Source organism: Ursus maritimus, unplaced genomic scaffold, assembly GCF_017311325.1.
Source record: "Ursus maritimus isolate PB19 unplaced genomic scaffold, ASM1731132v1 scaffold_83, whole genome shotgun sequence".
Lineage (NCBI taxonomy): Eukaryota > Metazoa > Chordata > Mammalia > Carnivora > Ursidae > Ursus > Ursus maritimus.
In genome coordinates this window covers 61,166-77,492 of record NW_024427030.1, presented here as the reverse complement: position 1 = coordinate 77,492, position 16,327 = coordinate 61,166, and the positions used below count along the sequence as shown (strand labels likewise).

General features: G+C 35.9%; 2 pseudogenes; both read right to left on the bottom strand.

Moving 5' to 3' along the window:
- Positions 1–5,134: 5,134 nt before the first annotated feature.
- Positions 5,135–8,897, bottom strand: LOC103656819 (annotated as a pseudogene).
- A 5,441-nt stretch (positions 8,898–14,338) lies between these two features.
- LOC103656818 lies at positions 14,339–15,245 on the bottom strand (annotated as a pseudogene).
- Positions 15,246–16,327: the final 1,082 nt, after the last annotated feature.

Sequence of the window (16,327 nt, the reverse complement as noted above, 5' to 3'; positions counted from 1 at the left end):
CATTATAAGTTTATAGAGATGCAACGGATTTGTGTATGTTGATTTTTTTATCCTGTGACTTTGCTGAATTGGTGTATCAGTTCTAGCAAATTTTTGGTGGAGTCTTTTGGGTTTTCTCTATCTTTCTCTCTGTCATCTGTAGTAGTGAATGTTTCATTTCTTCCAAATTTTTGGTGGAGTCTTTTGGGTTTTCTCTATCTTTCTCTCTGTCATCTGTAGTAGTGAATGTTTGATTTCTTCCTTGACAATTTGGATGCCTTTTATAATATATTTCTTATAATAATACATTTCTGATGTGTTGCTAGTCCTTAGTACAGACTAAATGCTTGAAGTTGGCGTATAATGTGAGTTCCATAAGAAGGAATTGAGTGAATATCCTTAATTACCCTTAAAATAGTGATCTTCAACCCAGGATGATTGTGTCCCTTTAGGGACATTTGGTAATGTCTGGAGATATTTTTGGTTCTCACAATGTGGGGAGTGAGCTTTGGTTCTACTGGCATCTATTGGGTATAGGTGAGTCATACTGTCATAAATCGCACAACATGTAGGACAGCTCCCCACAACAAAGACTTAGACTCCCCAAAATGTCAATAGTGCTGAAGTTGAGATGCCCTGCCTTATATAAGTTGGTTACCTTCCTAGTGTTTTGCAAATCATACTATACTTTCAACTTAAAACAATGTGAGTGCTATATTTATTTTCTTCCTGATATATCATAGTTTCCAGTTGATTTTAAGACTTATAGTCGGATTTTTGAAAATTTTGTGAATTTGGTGTTGCTTTGATGACAGCTCAGTTTTCATTGCTTGCATATTTTTGCTTTTAAAACACTTTGGAAACTATGTTTATATTTTGTTGTACACTCTAAGACTATCTCATTTATTTTACTGTTTATTGAAAGCAACAGGCAATAGTGTACTAAATACTATTTATAAAGAGGTAGGGTATGCTGTAGGAGCCTGTGGGAAGGTAATTAACATGTAGCTAATAATGTCTGTGAAGAAATGTTTTATTTATTACATTCAATTTTAATACATTTTATTTAATATTTTCATTTTATTTTACATGTGATATCCTTTGTAAAATACAAAATAGAAATAGTTGTAAGAAGAATGTGGACATATTTCTGATCTCAGGGGAAAGGTCTTAATATATCACATTACCTGCAATGTGTCCTGTAGTTTTTGTGTAAATATTATTTATCAGAATAAGTTCCATCCTATCTTATTTTTCTAAGGCTGCTGTAACAAATTACCACAAATTTTGTGGCTTAAAAATCTAGGAACTTATTTTCTGAAGGTTCTGGAGGCCAGAAGTCCAAATCAAGTAGTTAACAGGTCCACACGCCCTCTGAAGACTCTAGGTAAGAATTTTTCTTTGCTTTTTCCATCTCCTGGTGGCTCCTGATATTTCTTGGTTTGTGACAGTATAATTTCAATCTCTGCCTCTGTGTTTACATAGCCTCCCTCCTTTGTGTCTTTCTGTCTCTTGTGAGGACATGTGTTAGGTTTAAAGTCCATCCTAGTTCAGTGTGATGATAGCTTGATCCTTACCTTAATTACATCTGCAAAAACTGTTTCCAAATTAGATCACATTCTGATGTTCTGGATGGATGTGAATTTTGTGGGGACACTGTTCAACCCAGTACACCCTTTATGCCTAGTTAGCTAAGACTTTTGTTATGAGATTTATTGAGAATGCGTATTGGATTTAATAGAATGCATTTCTATATTTGTAAAAATGTTAGTTTGATTTTTTTTTCTCCTTCATATACTTGATGTGGTGAATTCCTTTGATTTTCAAATGTTAAAACAACCTTGCATTCTAAGATAAAACTAACTTACCCTGGTGTTTTCTTTTACTTACATATCACTGTTTTTACTTTATCATTACTTCTTACGTTATTATATCTTTTAAGGATATACAAATTGTTTTATAATTTTACTTTCTTATAATGTTATTGTCTTTTTAAAAACCTGGTTTTTGGAAGGAATGGTTTAAGAACTGGTCTATAACCATTCTCTGTTTCATGGTCATGGCAAAATGATGGAGTGGGGGGAGAGAGAGAGAGAGAGAGAGAGAGAGAGAGAGAGGTATAGGGAGGAGGAGAGGATGAATGGGAGTAACAGGAAGAAATTACTTGGTCAAATCTCCATGAAAACATGGTAACTGGATCTCCTCCTAGTGGTCTCTATTAGATGCTAGATAATGAAATGTTAGCAAGATATATGTTGTCATTTTAGTTTGCTCTGGCAAATGAACCTGAACTTTATGATTTATGAAACACAGCACACAACAAAATATTAATGTTTACTCTGTACATATTGGAGTATAAAAAGGAGATATGTCATGACCCAAATACCTCCCTTCTGTAAGTAGTAGACTTCATGTATCATTGGAGACGTCATCTATTATATCTGGGCCAGGTAACATCCTCGTGCAACAAGAGAGAACCTGGGGAGTTACGTTGGCACTCTCAGACTTGTGTCTTGCAGTTACCTTTATCCTTGAATTATTAGAAAAGTGTGTAACTGAGTAAGAACTCTGTTGCATCTTTTGTATGATAGTCAGACCCTTTATTTTATCTCAGTCATATAAACTGTTTCATCTTTTTTATATATTTCTAAAAGAGATTTAGAATGCTTTTTCTGTTACATGTTTGGAGAATTCCCTAGTGAAATTGTTTAAGTTTTTCTTTTTCTTTTTCTTTGGAGTGGAATGTGTCAGGTTTCAACCAGGGGAGTGAAATTACACCACTTATTTGAACAATGAGAATTTAGTTTAAGGAATCATTAGGTGTAACGTGTTGAACTAGGTGATTGAAAGTCTAGATGGTTGTGCTGTCCTCAGCTAACCTAATGCTTGCACAGTGGACCCATGAATGAAGTAGGTTTTGTGGTAGAAAGGAAGGCTATGTATAGTCTCTACAGAGGGAGCTTTCTGTTACATGAGTTTTTGCTTGTTACTGCCACTGTAGCCTGTTTGACCTGTCAGCAGCACAGGGAGATCTTTGAAATGGTACCATGTTTCAAAGACTGAAATCAATCTGTTGACAGTAGTTACCAACACTGAACCCTTTCTAAACTGGAGGAGATAGAGATTTATCCTTATGGGGATTTATATATTGAGTATGTATTATCTTTCCTAATTCGAGTGCTTTGGCCTACACCACTATCCAAGTGTTCACAGTGTCTGATTTCCAGTATGAAATCTTGCATAATATTTCCTTAGACGAAGACTACCCGCTTTATAGCTAAGAAAGTACACATGAGCACGCAGAACAAAGGAACCTGTTTTTCCTTTCTACACTGCATGACTGGGAGCTGTTGATCTGATAGAACATTGGAATAGCCTGTTACAGTTACACCTGAGGCACCAGTGAAGATGATACCATGCAGAGTTGGGGTCTATGCTTCAACATATATGCTTTGATTCAGTGACCTTTAGATGGTGCTGTGTCCCTTGTTGGTAAAAATACATAGGTTTTTGCAAGCAAAGGGGTAGAGAAAATCATAAATCTTACCATAAATCTCAGTGGAGTTCTTGCATAATTTCTGTTCTCTGCCCTCACATTTTAGGTTTTGTTGTAGTGGGGAGACTGCTTCTTTTGGGAGACCCAGTATGGGTTATAGTAAACCTAAAATGTTTACCTGCTTTTCTGTCATTTGGGGTTCCTCACATTGGAAGACCAGCATTCAGAAGATCGAATTACCTCTTTTTTATCCCATATTGGATAAATACCAGGTTGCTGCTCGTTAACGGGTGATACAGTGAAGAGTTTGTCTAAAACTAGAGATCCACTGAGGCATGCCTTGTTAGCTCTGTGATGGATGATAACTGTAGTGGAGCAACTGTAGCAACAGTAGATGGGCAGGAACACTTCAACCAGGGCTAACCTGCTCATAAAACACTGGCTCACCTCGGCAGGCAAGTAACAGAGATCATCAGAAGAACCGCCTGAGGCCAGGGCTATTTAGAATGGGTGATAGTGGAGAATATAACCATCAGCTATGAGCAACAGTGCTGCCGTAGCTTGTCGCTCCTGTTTTAAGTCTTCCTTTTGTGAAAGTTAAAACAGCCACCACTTTGAAGAATCTATGACAGGATAAGGTAAAGGGAACTAAGTTCTTTAAAAAGTGGGATATGCTGTGGCATTTCTTGCTTCCAAACAAGGAGATGTTTCTCTACTGCAGGTACCTGAACATCTCCTCTGGCTTCCTGGAATGCACAGTAGTCTGTGTGGGAACGACTGGACATGCTAAGGAGTTAAAACAAGCTTTAAAAATAAAAAAGTAGGTATGCCTGAGTGACTTAGTCAGTTAAATGTCCAACTCTTGATTTCGGCTCCGGTCATGATCTTTGAATCCTGGGATCGAGCCCCGCATCAGACTCCGTGCTCAGCACCAAGTCTGCTTGTCCCTCTCTGTCTCCTCCATACCCCACTCCCCCCCACAAATAAATAATAATAAATCTTTTAAAAAAAGAAAAAGTATTCCAGCTCCTTTCCCTTCAATTGGGATAATTCTAAGCCACAGAATTGATAGAGTCCCCCAGAAGGCCATTGTATGCTTGTACCCTAGTTACATTTATCAACATAAGCAACATTCCCTTCTCTGACTCACTTTCTATTCCCTTAATCATATAGTCAGAAATAAACTTCCAAACAAATTACTGGCAATCAGATTTTGTCTTTGGATTATCTTCTGAGGGAATACAACCTGAGTAACTAGATAGAATTACTAGTCCTATGTATATTTGATGTAATCATTCCTGACATTCCCCAAACCATGGTTGCTGTTCTTTTGCCAACCTATGGGAAGCAGAAGTGATGTCATTATATCCTTCTATTGTCAAAATGATCACAATTTCAATCATAAAGTTTAGTAGATAGTGATGCTGTCTCCTAAAATAACCCATATCATGGTGGATTCACATTTCCCATGATAGTAGAGGTTATGAATAAATGCTCTAGTAGCTGAACTCTATTCCATGAGATAGATGTTATGCCCAGATCTGACCATGTTCAATGATAGAAGCCTACGGGGAGTATCCAAGTGGCTGATGGACATATAGTTTTAGAGCTCAAAAGTCAGATTCAGTCAGCAAAATCTGAAATCATGTCTCTGCTTGTTCAATCTTTTTTTGCTACTTTTATGTCTTTGTTCTGTAATGTATAGATGGCAGGATTCAAGTCACAGGTGATGGCAAAGTCAGCAAGGAACAGGCATTATCACTTGATGATGTGGGGAAAGGTCAGACATAGAGAAATATGTATGGACTGAAAGATAGAACCACCACAGTGATGTGAGCTGACCCACTGACAAGTGCTTTGGATCAGTCTTTTGAAGAACATTTTCAGACAGTGACCAAAATGAAGATACAGGAAGGATTAGTAGAAAGAAGGTGCTCATACTCGTGACATTACTGCTGGCAGCAGCAGTAAATTCCAACTTGCCTCCATATATGCATGCAAGTTTTATGATTCTAGGAGAGTCATAATAGAAGATTTTACTTTATTAGGAACACAAAACACACGTTCATAATGAAAACAAATTGAGACATATGGATATCACCCCAAGTACCCAGCTAGTAGTTATAAATGAAACACATATTGTAGGATTCCTGATGTTTGGGTCATGAAGAGGCTCACAGATGCTGTGTACCTGTCAAATGCCATGGCTATGAGTTACACCATCTCTGCTTCTCCCATGATGTGGATGAAGCATATCTGTGTCATGCAGCTTTGGAAGGAAATTATCTTGTATTGATTTGAAAGGTCTGTAATCATCTTGGGGTCTGTAATAAAGAAAAAATGTCCATATCAGTGAGGGACAGGTTGGCCAGGTGGAAGGACATAGGAAAATGTAAATGGGAGTCTAAAATTACTAAAAAGAAAATGAAGAGATTTCCTGGGATGATCCCTAACGAGATCAAGGAGAATATCAGCATGAGAAAAACTTTAGTTTCCCAAGAACTGGGTTCCAGCGATACAAACTCGGAAACCAGAGATTCTCTCAATCCTATTTTACTGGTGGAAGCATGTTTTCTTTTTTCTATCTGAAGAGATTTGTGTGTGCTTACCTGAAAACTATAATGACCTCTCCTGAGTTGGTTGCCCTAGAGGGGACTGCCGATAATCCTCAGTGCCTGTCCCCACCTCTTCATATTACTCCTAGTCTTATAAGCAGGCTCAAGTCCCAGAAAGTGCAGTGAGTGAGGGACAAAGTGGAATTCATGACAAGATGCAATACATAACAAGAGAACTGTAAAATTTTCCATATGATTATCAACAGACATCTAGAACATATGTATGGGAATGGATCCTAAGAGTGATAGACTAGGATGGAATGAATGTAATATTGAATTAGGCCACATTCAATTGTAGTATTACACTAAACAATTATTCTGTATTCATTACATTAGCTCGGATGGATTGGAGTAACCTTAACAGTTTGCTTTATTTGGTTGAATACAAATTTAGACCCAATTTTGGAATACATAGAATGAGGCTGATAGAGTCTCCTTAGTTTATACTTTTAGAAGAAGTTATTCAAAGCCTGAGGGAGATTGCAGTGCTGCCATTGTTGATGCAATTTTTCCCTTCCTATTGTTTTTATTATTTGCTCTCCTTGTCATTCAAGAGCTTTCTTTTGTCTTCATGGTAAAATATAAAAAGGCAGATAGATTGATAGAAAATAGATAGATGATAGATTGAAAAAACAAATCTTTTTTTTTTAAAGAAAGATTTTATTTATTCATTTGAGACAGAGATACACAGACAGAGAGAGAGCAGGGGCAGGGGGAGAGGCAGGGAGAGGGAGAAGCAGACACCCCGTTGAGCAGGAGCTGGACTCAGGGCCTGATTCCAGGACCTGGAGATAATGACCTGAGCTGAAGGAAGCTGCTTAACCATCTGAGCCACAGACGCACCCCATTTAAGATTTGAAAAAACAAATCTTATTAGGGGAAGGAGATGGTAATTTACAGAAAAGGATGTCACCCCCCAGGTGACTCATTAACCGCTTTTCTTCTTAACCTCCTTTAGAAAACCAACATGATTCTAGGAGACAATTCCCATAACAGTCTGATTTCTGGCTGGCAACACCAAGTCTCTGAGTTGAATTTGGTCACTACCCAAGCACAATTATTGCTGTTAATTAGCTGCTTTTATGATGGCAGTATTTTCTGTAACTCAGTACACAGGGGAGAATTATGCAACAGACAGACACTTTCTGAGTTGTTCTGACTCCCTGAAGATATACTTGCTTTATGCCCTCAGGTGAAGGAGCACAATTTCTGCTGTTCTTTGTGTTTCAGTATTTAAAAAAACAAAAAAACAAAAACACATACGCTGCTGCTCGTAGCCTTTATGAATGGTAGTTAAATGTAGGTCTCTAGACAAGGGTGCTTATGCGTGAGAGGTTTTATGCTACCACTCATTCACCATAGTTTGACTTTGATTTTGTTATTCTTCAGTCGAAAGATGAAACATACAGAAAATGGCAGAAAACAAATTTATAGCTTAATCAAATTTTGTAAAGTAATCCTCACCCAAGTGAAGATGTAGAACTATGTTAGGTATCCCATCACAGAAATTTCTGTGATTCATCCAAATTACAACCACCTTTCTCCTCAAAAGGAGTCGTGATTCTGTTACAGTAAAAATATCCTTGCATTTTTTTCTTTTTTAAAGATTTATTTATTTATTTTATTTATCTATTTAATAATAATGTTTTATTATGTTATGTTAGTCACCATACAGTATATCCTTAGTTTTTGATGTAACGTCCCATGATTCATTGTTTGCGTATAACACCCAGTGCACCATGTAATACGTCCCCTCCTTAATACCCATCACCTGCCTATCCCAATTTTTTTTCTAGCTTTATCTTCCAAATATCCATTCCAGAACACTGTAGTTTGTCTTGACCATTTTTTCATTTAATATGTCTTTCAAATCTCTTCTTTTTAAAAAAAAAAGATTTTTTACCTTTTTTAAAAAATATTAAAGGATATTTATTGAATATGTAAAGCAATGGATACTGTATCCCTCCCTCCACAAGGAATACAGGTTTCTAAACTGTAAACACAACCTCTGTGTTAGACCGTTTTAATTCCAGTTAGTTAATATACAGTATTTTATTCATTTCAGGTGTACAACACAATGATTCAACAATTCCATTCATTGCCCAGTGATCATTCCAAGAAGTGCACTCCTTAATCCCCATCACCTATGCAACCCATTCCCCTACCCACCTCACCTCTGGTAACCATCAGTTTGTTCCCAATAGTTAAGAGTCTATTTCTTGGTTTGTCTCTCTTTCTCTCTTTTTCCCTTTGCTCATTTGTTTTCTTTCTTAACTTACACATATGAGTGAAATCATATAGTATTTGTTTTTCTCTGACTGACTTACTTCACCTAGCATAATACTCTGTAGGTCCATGGACCGTGTCATTGTGAATGGCAAGATTTCATTCGTTTTTTTGCCCATATAATATTCCATAGTGCATATCTATATACCACTTCTTCTTTATCCATTCATCAGTGTATGGACACTTGGGCTGCTTCCATATCTTGGCTGCTGTAAATAACACTGCTATAAACAGGGGTGCACGTATCCCTTGAATTAGTGTTTTTGTATTTCTTTGGTAAATAGCCAGTAGTGTGATTGCTGGATCATTGGGTAGTTCTATTTTTAACTTTTTGAAGAACCTCCCATACTGTTTTCCAGAGTGGCTGTACCAGTTTGCATTCCCACCAACATTGCACCTGTGTTCCTTTTTCTCCATATCCTTGCCAACGCTGTTGTTGATTTTAGCCATTCTGACAGGTGTGGAGTGATATCCCATTTTACTTTTGATTTGTATTTCCTGATGCAAGTGATGATGAACATCTCCTCATGTGTCTTCTGGTCATCTGTATGTCTTCTGGAAGAAATATCTGTTCATATCTTCTCCCCATTTTTAAATTGGATTATTGTTTTTTGGGTATTTAGTTTTATAAGGTTTTTATGTATTTTTAGATACTAACCCTTTATATCTTCGCCCGTTCCTTAGGTTGCCTATTGGTTTTGTTCATTGTTTCCTTTGCTATGCAGAGCATTTTATTTGGATGTACTCCCAATAGTTTATTTTTGCTTTTGTTCCCTTTGCCTCAGGAGACATATGTAGTAAGAAGTTGCTATGATGTATGTCAAAGAAGTTATTGCTTGTGTTCTCTTCTAGGATTTTTATGGTTTTAGGTCTCATGTTTAGGTCTTTAATCCATTTTGAATTTATTTTTGTGTATGGAGTAAGAAAGTAATCCACTTTATTAAAAATGCACACAGTCTAAACCCACACTCCTCCCCTGACAGTGTCTTATAGTCCAGTTATTCAAGTCTTCTTAGTATTTCCACTAATGCTAGGCTTATTCCTAATAAAGTACCTTTGTTCATGCTGCTGTCTCTGCTAGGTTAAGTCTCTACCACCACCCTAAATTTATGTCCTTTTCCCTTGAGCTCCAAAACAATTTACATTCTGTAGATACTATTGTAGCTCTTAAATAAATGCAATGTTATATGATGTTTACGTTTACAAAGGCATTTTAAGACATGTACTTTTGAAAAACTATTCTTAGTGGTTTTGTAGCCCATCACAATAATTTTATATTAAGATTTTGGAAAACTGTCTATCAAACTAAGGCAAATCCTTATTCACAGTTTTGCTAAGTGAGGCAATTTGTAGTGTACAAGTTTTGAATATAGTCTGTGGACGTTGGACTCACCATATTTAAGACCTATTTTTACCATTTTTACAAATGTGGATACTAATGATATTCAATTGTTATGGTTATTATGAATTTCAAATGAAGTAGTAAAAGTAAAGTGTTTTGCACAGTTTTTGTATTTAGTGAGTGCACAAGAGATTTAGGTAATTATTAGTAGAAGGTTTATCACCTTCTGATTCATAGAGAAACCCCAGCTCCCCAATAATCATTAAAGAATTTTACTTGCATTCTAGAAATAATCATAACAAGATGATTGAATCTCAGTTCTCTGTATCCTTCTGTTTTCCCATCTTTAGAATGAATGCACGGGCTCAAAAAATCTTAAAATGCCCACTAGTCTAATAGTCTATGGGGCATGAGTGAGGGACCGAATCCAAAATAATTTTCATAGTCTCTGAGAAGTTTGGATAGAAACATGAGAGCTAAGACAGATGTAGAAATCCAGTCTTAGGGGAAGTTAAAATAAATGAGATTCTAGAAAAGAATGTAAAGGTTATAAGGCCTTATAGAGAATGGAATTTATATTTATCATTTAGTGATATTGAAATGCTTAGAAGAAAATGAGTTAATCCAGAATAAAATTAAAGATGAAAAATAGAAGAAAATAAATAAAATAGCAGGAAAATAAAAGGATAAAAGAAAGGTGATTTAGAGGTGAAATGAAAAGTGAGAAAAATGCAAAAAATCTACATGAGAGAAAATGTGAAGGGGTTTAATTGGAGATACAATTGAAAAAGGATTCTGGAATGCCTGCTAAGGGATTTGTGTGTTAGTATGAATACAGCACAGAACTATTGAAGAATTATGTGCAATTATTTAATACATTTCTAACAAATTCTGAGTAATTGTCAAAATTGATGTGTCCTAGGGAGGTATGAAATTTTATGTGTTATTCTTACTAAATCTCTTGGAGGAATAGTAATATTTGTTATCAACACTTTCCTTAATCATGGTTCTTGCATCGCCCTTGGAAATTACACTTTTCTCTTCATTATCCCATATCTTTCCCTTAGCCCTATTTACTAGTGCTCCATATTACTGTTTTCAAGTTCCTTTAAGAACATAGCAATTCTAATTTCATTTTCAAGTATAAAGAGAAGTCTAATAGTAAGACAAGACATAAGCCCTCTGTTACCTTCTGTTTAGCAAGGTAATAAATACAATCATAGTAATCATTGACAATAGAGAGGATGGGATTCCTGTTGTGAGATCATTTCTGATGTGACTGATTGTCTAGGATGGTTCATAAGAATCAAAGTATGCAACTCAGAGAATGGAACTTCAGTATTTATTTATGTGCAACCATTTCATTTCACTGAGAGGACAAACTCAATACTCACATCTCCATAAGAAATATACCAAGGGTGATAGCTGACCAGTGGTTTCTCTTTTGCAGCAAATGACTTTATACCATGGTAACAAGTAAGAATTCATATATGCTTCTCTTCAACAAAAGGAATTTCTTGCTCACTTAGTTAAGACATCTCATTTCCTGAGTGTACACTACTGAGGAGTGAGTGATGATGTTGGATTCTCAGTTACAGGGGACCCTTCACCACTGTAATCCTCTCAAAGCTCGTATCTGATTCTTCAAAAATGGTTCAAGCAGTTTTAGAAGAATTCTATTGATTCTAAGTTGAACATAAGGTTATTGAAGAAGTTCTCCAGAATCTTACACATTGGCTGTAACATTGATTTAGAGCCAGCTACAAATGAACAAGAAAATCTTTCCCTATGTACTAGATTAAAGTGAAAATTCAACATTTAGGTTGTCATGTTTGTCCTAAATATCTTTTACCCCTCTTTAAAGAAAACTACCTAAAGTCTTCATAAGATTCACCGAGATTAAAGTCAGGAGACTTGGGGATTTTAGTACAAATTTACAGTGTGATTTTGGCATGTCATTCAGAATCTACAAGCCTTAGTTTGCCTGTTTACAAATGAGCTCATTGGATCAAAAGCTCTCAAAGACAAAATTCCACAACTCTAGGAGTATGATTTGAACCTTTCTGTGAAAGAAGTGTCCAAAACCAGATTATATTGGAATTGCAGGAAGGAGGGAAAGAGGTGGGTGAGAGAACATGGCATCTGGGTATATGGAAAAAGGATCCTGAAATAGAAAGGAAAGAAGAAATTAGCCTTGAAGATTCAGAAGGACTCAACACTTAGAACACTTGTATAACATATACTTAGTTGTAAAGGGCAATCCTTGTTAATATTCACACTTTCTAAGTATTTGAATTGACCTCTGGATCCTTCCATTTTTCTTGAAGATGTACACGCAATTGAATTCCGCCAAATGGGTTCTTACTAATAAAGCATCTCTTTATTAATAAAATGCTACATTTTGTTTAGTTCTGCTAATATACTTCACTTTCATCATTCCACCTACCTCCTTCATATGTGGAAGAGACTACAGCAATTTTCAAAGGATGGAAGAGTACAGATTTTCCTTTTTGCACTTTGTCTTGAAGCAGAAAATTTCTAAGAGAGTAAAGTGTGTCTGATTGGTCTTCCTTAGTAAGTCACTTGGTTAAAAGCATTTATGAGTGACCAGAGGCAGGTGAGGAGATCTGGAAATAGCCAGGCTGAAGTTTGAGTACTGAGACTAAGTCATATAGTCTCACAGGTTTTCCCTTGAGGATACACACAGAATCTTCTTGAGTCAGGGGTTGTTGTCACAATTTCTTGGCTTCCTTAGGTATTTCTAGTACCTCACTGAATCTAAAGATGATTTTTTTTCTGTGCAAATGAAACTTTTTTCCCTTATATTTCCCTTAATTCTCTTTATATCGAAGTATAATTGAATACAATGTGTCGTTCCTTTCAGTGTATAACACATTGATTTGACAATTCTGTGCACTACTCTGTGCTCAGTACAACTAAGTTTAGTCACCATATGTCACCATAGAACACTATTACAATGTTATTGACTTTATTCCATATGCTGTACTTTTCATCTCTGTGATTTATTTATATTATAACTGGATGTTTGTACCTCTGAATCCCCTTTATCTATTTCTCTCCCCCCCCCAATCTGCCATGTGGCAACCACCAGTTTTTTTTCTCTGTATAAGAGTCTGTTTGTTTTGTATTCGTATTTTGTGTTTGAGATGTCACCTATCAGTGAAATCATATGGTTCTTGTCTTTCTCTGTTAAAGGAGACTTTTTAAAATTTAATTTATATATTTGAAGAGAGAGAGAAAGCACAATCTGGGGGAGGGACAGAGGGAGAAGCAAGTTCCCCGCTGAGCAGGGAGCCTGACATGGGTCTCTGGGGTTAGATTCCAGGACTCTGGGATCATAACCTGAGCTGAAGGCAGAAGCTTAACCAATTGAGACACCCAGGCTCCCCTCTCTGTTAAAGGTGAGTTTTTAAAAGAATCATAGTGAAACCAGTAAGATAATGTTCTGAGGTTAAAATCCAGATGGATTCAGGAGACAATAATAATGCTTTAGATATTATACAAAGAAGATATCTTATAGCATTTATGATCACTTTTGGATAAAATATAGGGAAAAAAATACCTTGACCAATAGTAAGAAAGTCTCATATATTATTTACCATTTTATTGAGCAGCTTTAATTACAGTGCAGCAGTTACAACTGAGCTGAGTCACCACAATTAATGTTTCTTAAATCAGTCATAGGGATACATTCCAAGTGATTTCTCAATTGTGCTCTTTGACCCATCAGACTTCTCAAGTTCTACTTGGAAAAGTAAAGTAAAGTAAATATGTCAATCATTTTCTTTGTCCTAAGCACCCTGGCTTATATACAGGTACATTAAATAAGGTGAGATCTGAGTTGGGTACCTTTTTTTAGGTAATAAGATCCTGGAAATACTTTTATAATTGTAGATACTCTTTTAGGGTGAATCAAGAAATGCTTTGAGGAAGACTGCAAGGACAACAGAAATTTGCTGTTGAAAAAAATGGAATATAGAGAAATTTTGCATAAGGCAAAACAGTAGAATCTATTTCTAAAATAAACATTGACAATCAAAGACTGAAAACAATTCTTAAGAGTTGTAGCATAGTGTTCCCTGCCTATTTCTCTAACTTAAACTATAATTAGGATGAGAAATATTTCTTGATTTTTAATGGCTGCTGGTTTGTATAAACTCATACTTTATCCATTGGATCCACATAATTTCCATAAGAAATATTAATTGATTCCTAGTGATGCTTATAATCAGTATGAAGGTACTGATAAATAAAGCTCTATCATATGTACATGTATGTATTTACATGGAGATATAAAACAATTACATGAAAATTGAGTGTGGTCATTGATGAAATTGCAATTTAATTTTATAGGTCAGTAGGAATATATAACACTTTATCTTTCATACTTAACAGAAATACTGCAGCTCTATTTGAAAGTGAATTTCTTTAATTCAGTACCTCTTTTATGTAGAGTTCTCAGTTTTTTAAAGGTGATAATGAATTGTACATAATCCATAATGTTCATGGTGATCACAAGGGTCCTGATGCTCCACGGCACTCATCTTGTGCTCTTACCAGTGAAATCTGCTATGGCATCTCCCTAGAACTTACAACTTGTCAACTCAGCCTTCTCATTGCCACCTTCATATCTCTGTTCCTTAAAGTATAGATGGCAGGATTTAATACAGGAGTGATGACAAAGTCCACAATGGCAAAAAATTTATCCATTGACTTGGTAGGGAAAGGCCACACATAGAGAAACATGCACGGAGTGAAGAACAAAACCACTATAGTGATGTGAGCTGACAGAGTGACAAATGCTTTGGATAAATCTTTTGAAAAATGTTGTCTGACAGTGATCAGAATAAAGATGTATGATACAAATAAGAAAAAGAAGATGCCCATAGATATGAAGCCACTGTTGGCAGTGACCACAAATTCTAGTCTGTAAGTGTCCATGCATGCAAGTTTAATAACCCTAGGAAAATCACAATAAAAGCTCCCCACATTATTAGGGCCACAAAATGGTGAATTGATGACAAAAACAAACAGACACAGCATGAATCACCCCAGTGATCCAAGCAGCCACTATGAAAAGCATGCACATTTTGGGATTCATTGTAGTTAGATAGTGGGGAGGCTTGCAAATGGCTGTGTACCTGTCCTATGCCATGGCTATGAGCAGTACCATCTCAACTCCTCCCATGACAGGAATAAAGAACATTTGTATCATGCAGTTATGGAAGGAAATGATTTTGCAACCACTGAAAAGATCAGAGATCATCCTAGGAACTGTGGTGGATGAAAGGCCCAGGTCAATGAGTGATACGTTGGCCAGCAGGATATACATGGAGGAGTGTAAGTGAGAATCAAAAATCACTGTTAACATAATGAAGAGGTTTCCCAAGATAATTCCCACATAGAACAAAGAGAAGAAAAGAATAAGGAAAACCTGCATTCCCAAGGATTGTGCGAGTCCCGGTAACACAAACTCAGTTGCCACAGAGCCATTTCCTTGGTCCATTGAATCATAAGGAAGGGAAGACTCTAAAGTGACCTGAAAGAAATGAGAGAAGGAATTAACTTTGAGGAATTCTTCACACAATGTGTTAAATGTTGATAATTTAAATTGGTTATTGACCGATCCTTTATTTAATTGATAGTAAATTAGTTACAAAATAATGGGAGCCCAGAGCATGGGTTTGGTGGTATGAGCAAAGATGCATGCAGAGGCCTTCTATTGCTTTAAATTGCTCTTATTTATTCAAGTACATGGGGTAATGAGTCAACTTACGAAGTTAGAAAAGGATGCAAAAATTAAACTCAAGGAAATCAAGTTAAATAGAACAATAAAAATTAAAACCAAAAATAATACATATTGACTCCTAGAAAATTGGAAGAGTGTATATGAGCATAGAAAAAAGTTAAAAAGAAACAAAAAATAGATAACCTTTTGAAAATATAATCAAGAATAATAAAATAAACAATTAGAAATGAGAATAGAATAATAACAGTTAACATAATAACAGTTAATACACATTTGAAGTCTGTTTTTTATGTGTATGTATTACTGTTAGGTTTGTACTGCTGAAATGGTGTCGGCATTGAAGTTTGAGTGATAATTTTTGTAAACAGAAAAATCCCACACTACATAAACCTATAATCCTAAAGTCTCTAAACTTCCATTTACAGCATATAATATAATCCGTTTATGAACTTTAATTATTATACTGTGGACAATCACAATGGAAAATATGGAACTGAGTGTATTCAATGTGGTGGAGTCAGAGTCAGTAGCATGTGTAAAGGACAGGCAGGAAGGAACACATAAAGAAAGGGGAAGAATGAAGATCAATGGGAAGGAGTGTAAGAAAATAAAAGGAGGGTGAAGAGAAGAAATTAATTCCTAAAGGTCAAATAGAGGATAAAACGATGATCAAAAAAAGGCATTGGTAGAACATTGCACATCTTTGCTTAGGTGCCTGTCATAGATTAAATCAACACACATCGATACATTACAAACACCTGGGTGAGAACTTTACTTGGGTTTCCATTCACTGCTTTAGGTATATTTTGACTGGAAGGATGGAAAGTAATAGTAAGGCT